The 6,000-nt window shown below is 48.5% G+C and overlaps 1 protein-coding gene across 1 annotated transcript in view; it reads right to left on the reverse strand.

The window, feature by feature from the left end:
• LRRN1 (leucine rich repeat neuronal 1) overlaps positions 1-2,508 on the reverse strand; it is a 49,126-nt gene extending 46,618 nt beyond the window's left edge. The window contains 1 exon segment of the mRNA XM_018038414.1: positions 1,939-2,508. The gene's annotated coding sequence lies outside the window, so the exon portion shown is untranslated.

Consider the following 6,000-nt stretch of genomic DNA (forward strand, 5'->3'; position numbering starts at 1 on the left):
CTTCCTGTCAGTCATCTGCAACTGTCTTCAACTATATTGTATATCCCTGAGGATGGAGAGCCTATGCGAGCAGGAGGTGGGGTTACTAAAAGAAAAAGAGAAGAAACTCTAAATAAAAGTTGAGGGGTCAATTCAGAAATTACTTCGAACTACCAGAAGTGGAATTAAGTTACCTTCTGCTTCATTTAACACTTTTCCTCACTAGCTCAGAACATCCAGCTTGAATATTGCACAAAAAACACACAGCCAGGTAAAGATCAAGCAGTGCTTGGAGCTTTCAGTACAGCCACACTCAGAGATTTTGGCTCTTGAATAAAGGTGTCAGCAAGCCTTGGAATTCCCAAAGAGAAAAACTCACTGAGCCTTTATTCCATTTTCTTAAGGTCTATTGTTAACTAAAGACTCCTTGTCTTTTCAAATTCCTTCATGTGAATGGATGAGGCCAGACATCTGCCAGGATTTGCTCACATTTGCATGCAAATCAGAGACTTAGGGACACACATGGCCCCAGAGCCAACAACACCACTTTTTAACTGTAGACTTACACTGATCAAAGTACCTTCCTGAACTTTCCAGTCCTCTAGTCCTGGCTTTCAAAAATAATCGGCATATTCGAGTAGTGTTAATGCTTTTGAGGCCATGGTGGCAGAGCAAATTGCAAAACAAAACAATATACTGTGTTTCCCAAATATCCTACAGGCAAAAAGCTCTCAAGTCAGCAATACCTGTCCCCTCAATGAATTCCATTTTCTTTATTATCTGCGTCTGGGAATGAAGATATTAATAGTGGTGTGCGATTTAAAGAAGGGTCTATTTTCCTCAACTCTTGGCCTGGGGGATTCGAGAGTTGACTGAATGTCTCAAAACCTTCACACCCCGGTAATTCATTCATTCAGTTCCAGGCGCTACGGCTACAGGGGTGAACTCAGCAGGCAAGGTCCCCCTCTCTCTCCCGAAGGCGGTACTACCGCCCAACCTCCCAGTGCCACTATCCACGCCGGCTTCCTCACAACCGTCCTGGGACGGGTTTTCCCATCAGTCCCGGGGGCGCCGAGCCCCTCTAGCTACTCGATCTTTCCACCCTACCTGGGCCTACCAGACAGGGGCTCCCCTCGGTGGAGGCAGTCACTGCCTGGCCCTGGGAAGTGCCGAGTCGGCGGCTGCCCACACCCCTCTCCACGCAGCACAAAAGACACCCGCTGGCAAACTTTCCCCGTTATCCATCCCAGCCTAGCCGGGAACCAGCACCGGCTCCATGCCTGGAGCGGACCGAGTTTCCCAGACATTTCTGCATCCCTGGCAAACCTCCTGAGGCTGCCACCCTTTCTGCACTCAAAACGCGACGCAGAGTGAGGTCTATCCCCACTTAGACCGCGCGACAGCTGAGTTGATTCTTTCGAATGCTTTCACTTCAGTACACTCAAGTGCTTTGTGAATTACGCCCCTTACCCTTTTGCCGAAAAGGCCACCGCCAAGACATCCTCTCTCTCTTCTCTTTCCACAGCTTGCCATCTTCTTTCCCCGTTTCTTAGCCCTCTTTCCAACTCCCTGGGCCCTTTCCGACTCCCGGCTGCATTCCTCAGTTCAAATTCCAGCAACCCTCCTTCTTCCGGATCCATGGGCATCACCCTCCCCGCCGTCGGTCCCGGGAATCTAGCGGGTTCGCCTCCTGTCACTGCCTTTTGCTCATTTCTGTTCGGCCTTCCTTCCGAATTACCGTTCTCCCCGACCCCAGTGGTTCCCTAGATTCCCGCTCCCCTGGATCCGTCATTTTCCCCTGCTTCATGAGCCGCGCCCCCTCGTACCTCTTAGGCCCGCGATCTTGTCCCAAGGTTCCCCAGACCTTTCTCGGGCCCTCCAAGCCACCAAGTTTGCCTTGACTTCCCCTCGCTGCCGCCCACGTCTCCCGCCACTGCCCGGCTGAGCGAGCGCACTTACCCCGAGGCCCGGCTGGCAGGGGTGTCGGGGTGCGCACGGACCAGGCACCGGAGGCGGCAGCAGGAGGAAGAGGAGAAGGAGGAAGACCGGCTGAGCGGCACCTCCCTCCAAACCCACAGGCACTGGCTCCTTAGGGGGCTCGCGGCAGAGCACCAAGACGCGAAGCGAGGCAGTAACACGAGCAACAGCTGCTGCGCGGGCCTGGGCTCAATCCGGCTCTCGGGGGCCGGGCAGAGGCAGGCAGGATTGGGATAAAGGGTAGACGCGGGATGCTGACAGCGGGGCAGCGAGTGTCCAGGTCCAAAGGAGGGCGTCCGGGACGCCTAGAGAGGCCACCGCGCGGATGCTGCTGCCGGCACAGACGCCGGCGGCCCCTCTCCCCGCCCGGAGGGCGCTGCAGGCGCGGGCGCACGGGCCTCGCTTGGCTCACCGGCTAGCTGCCGGCGCCCTCGGTGCGCCCCGCTTTGTGCTCCCCGCAGCCGGCGTGCACCTGGTGTAAGCAAAAGCGGTCAGCTGATGGGCTGCACTCCCATTGGCTGCTCCACGGTCTCCTCCCCTCCCGCCCGACCCCCTTCCTGGCCTCCCCCTCCGGTCCTCCTGCCCCACCACATCACCCCGACTCAGCCCGGTGCTAGGGCACCATCTGTAGCTGGCCCAACAAAAGCGTAACGCCGTGGGTCTCGGGTGGCTCGGCCTCCCTGAGTCGCGGCCGCGGCCGCTGCGGGGAGCAGCGGGCCATCGCTTTTTGTCTAAGGAACGACAGGCTGCGGCTGGGTTAGGCAGGCAAAGCACATTGCCGTTTCTTAGCAGAAAAGGTACCCAAAAAAGGAAAAAAAAACAAAACCAAAAAACCCTTTCTACCAGGCCACCTAGGCACAATGGAGCCAGATTTCTGTGCAACATAGAACTTGGGCTTCGGGGATTGAGAAGCAGACAAATTCAACCCAGGAGACAGCTAAGTCTCAGTGTGAAACCTGACCCTTCCTCTTAAAATGAATGGAGATTCCTTGGGCTGTGTGTACACACCTGGACTTACATGCACATGGAACTGGTCTGTGTCCTTGACGCAGAGACTATTATGACACTTAAATGGATGGCGAAACAGCTTCTTATTTAGGGACACTTTCAGAAAACATTTCTGAAACTTTGTAATTACAGCTCTCTGATTTTGTAGGTGTGAAAGTTGTTTTCAAATAAGCGAAGGATTGAGAATGCAGTCTGTTTGAATTGGGGGGGTGTCAGAGAGAAAGGTGGAAAGGGGTTTTTGGAAACTGCACATGAACCTGAGTTTCATCCTCCAAGTGGGCACCTTGGAACCAGACTTCAGAGAAGCCCTTAGTACTTGTTAGTAATTTAAGCTGGAGCCCTATTAACCCCTCAGTGCCAAGTGGCTTCTGGCAAGAGAATATGACATTTCTTTGTGATGTCCAAGTTTAGAACTTCCATGGAATTTGGAAGAATAAATTCATTGTTATAGTATCATCTTTTAAATTCCTTGAAAATATGGTATGCATTTAATAATAGTCATGTTTTATCTTGATTCCTGTAGAATTCCTTGATGTCTTTCATAGATGCCTGATAAATATCTGATGCTCTCAAATGTCCATTTACTTTCTTTTGTGCTGAAACTGTCATATAGATATCAGTGGGTCATAGTGTGCCTTAAAAGGCTCAAGGGAAAGAAGATATTTTGATTTAGAGAAACAGGTAAAATGAAGTGTAGAAGGACAGCTATACAAAAAGGCCCATTGCAAATAGAATGAGAGAGTGCTGCCTAGAAAAGATTTCAACACTTTCAATGTAAGGTGAATCTAGAACCTTTCCCAAGAGTCAAATTTTCTCATGCTGATTACATGTAGCTTGGAAGCAGCTTGTGTGAAAGGAAGTGGGCATCTGGCAGAAACACAGAACTTGAATGATAAGGGAAAGACAGAACACAGGTTCCTGAGGGAGTCTTTCTGGGAGAGGAAGGGAAACAGTGTTGTACTTTGCACAGTGGAGTTTGACAGAGGTAAGTCCTGGGGAGCAGTTGAAGCAGTTAATGGTGGTTAGGAATTACTGTTACTAGGAGGCAAGATCACTAACAGCCTCCAGGTTTTGCAAGAGGCTTCATGAGACTGGTGTGACGCCCATCTAAGAAGAAACCAAGTTAGACACCAGCATACGAGCTCTGAAACTAGGCTGACACTGCTTTAAACCCCAGCACTGCAAGTTATGAACTGTTTCCCTCTGGGATAAGTCACTTTTCCTCTTCAAACCTTAGTTTCCTTGCCTATAAAGTGAGGATAATAGCAGTACCTATCCCAAGGGGTTGTGCTGGTTAAGTAAGAATAAGCTTGTAAAATGCTTGGTGCAGTTCTTGGTGTCTAGTCAGGAAGCACAAGCTGGAATCAAGATTGCTGGGAGAAATACCAATAACCTCAGATATGTAGATGACACCACCCTTATGGCAGAAAGTGAAGAACTAAAGAGCCTCTTGATGAAAGTGAAAGAGGATAGTGAAAACATTGGCTTAAAACTCAACATTCAGAAAACTAAAATCATAGCTTTTGGTCCCATCACTTCATGGCAAATAGATGGGGAAACTGTGGAAACAGTGACAGACTTTATTTTGGGGGGCTCCAAAATCATTGCAGATGGTGACTGCAGCCATGAAATTAAAAGACGCTTGCTCCTTGGAAGAAAAGTTATGACCAACCTAGATAGCTTATTAAAAAGCAGAGACACTACTTTGCCAACAAAGGTCCATCTAGTCAAGGCTATGGTTTTTCCAGTAGTCATGTATGGATGTGAGAGTTGGACTAGAAAGAAAGCTGAGTGCCAAAGAGTTGATGCTTTTGAACTGTGATGTTGGAGGAGACTCTTGAGAGTCCCTTGGACATCAAGGAGATCCAACCAGTCCATCCTAAAGGAAATCAGCCCTGAATATTCATTGGAAGGACTGATGCTGAAGCTAAAACTCCAATACTTTGGCCACCTGATGTGAAGAACTGACTCATTTGAAAAGACCCTGATGCTGGGAAAGATTGAAAGTGGGAGGAGAAGGGGACAACAGAGGATGAGATGGTTGGATGGCATCACTGACTCAACGGACATGAGTTTGAGTAAACTCTGTGAATTGGTGATGGACAGGGAGGCCTGGTGTACTGCAGTCCATGGTGTCACAAACAGTCGGACACAACTGAGCAACTGAACTGAACTGAACTGAACTGAAGTAAGCTTTCAGCACAAGGAAACATTAGGCATTATTAGCCCAGTAGTGAGGACTAATTAGGTCCTCAGTAGGTCATTAGGTCAGACAAGCGGGATGATTATTTCACAGAGCTGATACAGGTGACAGAATATTTTAAAACTACTAGCAGCTCCAGTGAGAGAAACAGACTGTCCCTCCACTATTCATTTCTTTTTAAGCACGCATATCATTTATTTAAACTACTTTCCTTCTTCCCCAAAGCAAGAATGAGAAAGGAAGCTATGCCTGTTTCCACTTGACCACTGCATGTATTTGGCTCCTGACAGAAGGAGCATTATCATTAGGAAGAAAGATATGTGCCAGAGGTGGGAAGGGAGCCTGGTTGGTGGGGAAGACCAGGATTGCTATCTGTTGGAAAGATGGCTGTGGGACAGAGGAAGACAGACATAGACAGAGCATTTATAAAGGAATTGGAAGTTTGATGCAGTCATTGGAAATGTGATGAATTGTCTAAATGGTTAATGGGTCCAAATTTTAGGAACTGCCATTTTGTAACTCTGCAAAGGGGTGTCAGGATAATCTTATCAACTGACATTTTAAAACCTCTTGTCACTGGAATGAATAAAGAGGAAATAGTCAACAGACAAGGATAACTAAACCAAACTCATTTGTTTCTTTTGTAGAATCCTTCAATCTATCTGAATTACTCCTACTGAGCTCACCCATTACTGGGGTCCTAAATTTATTAGTAAACATTTATTTATTTCTTACATTTTGGAAGACCTTGGAGGCTTTGGAGGAGAATGGAAATTGATAGACGGGCCCCAGAGTTCCCAAGAGCCAGGTCTTGCTGTTGATGTAGGGAGTCA

The sequence above is a fragment of the Capra hircus genome, chromosome 22 (genome assembly GCF_001704415.2).
Source record: "Capra hircus breed San Clemente chromosome 22, ASM170441v1, whole genome shotgun sequence".
NCBI classification, from domain to species: Eukaryota; Metazoa; Chordata; class Mammalia; order Artiodactyla; family Bovidae; genus Capra; species Capra hircus.